Here is a 534-nt window from a genome sequence, read left to right as displayed (position 1 = left end):
TCCTCTTGCTCTCAGAGCTGTTCATTTAAGGGAGAGTGGCCGCGATGACCGTTCCTCTTGCTGCCACAAGCCATGGGCAGTGGGATTTTGTGTCATCGCAGATTAAGCTTGGCCTTTCTTCACTCAGGGTGCTCTTGGATGGGTTTGGCCATCCGTTAGCACCTTCTGAATTTTGCGGGGTCAGACACTCAAAGAGGCAGAAGGGGACTGGACTCTGGGGACAGAAATGGGGTTTAAAAACAACCTGCTCTGTAAACTTTAGGCAGTGGGCTATAGTAACCAGATAGTAATTTTTCAATGTGAGCTGAAAGATTGCCTGCACTGAGGCACTAGGAGCTATGCTGTTCTCAGCTGGGAGGAGTTAGCTTCACTGCACCAACTAGGTTTCCAAGATGCAACTGTGTGCTGCATACTACATCTTTGAACCTTTATCTTTACAGGGATGATTTGAGATGAGCCTTAAAGGAAAGGAAAATGTATCTTTCTCTCCACCAGCATCAACTGTAAGAGAGAATTTGGGGCCTGAAGATTAAA

The 534-nt window shown here is 46.6% G+C and overlaps 1 non-coding gene across 1 annotated transcript; it reads left to right on the top strand.

Moving 5' to 3' along the window:
• The first annotated feature begins 42 nt into the window (after window positions 1-42).
• LOC113409329 lies at window positions 43-190 on the top strand. The gene has a single exon (XR_003370514.1). It is a non-coding gene; the product is annotated as a small nucleolar RNA SNORA79 (small nucleolar RNA).
• The last annotated feature ends 344 nt before the right edge of the window (window positions 191-534 follow it).

This window comes from Terrapene carolina, unplaced genomic scaffold, assembly GCF_002925995.2.
Source record: "Terrapene carolina triunguis isolate 2854851 unplaced genomic scaffold, T_m_triunguis-2.0 Scaffold32483, whole genome shotgun sequence".
Classification (NCBI taxonomy): domain Eukaryota; kingdom Metazoa; phylum Chordata; order Testudines; family Emydidae; genus Terrapene; species Terrapene triunguis.
Note: the sequence above shows the minus strand (reverse complement) of the source record. Positions and strands in the feature narration are given on the sequence as shown.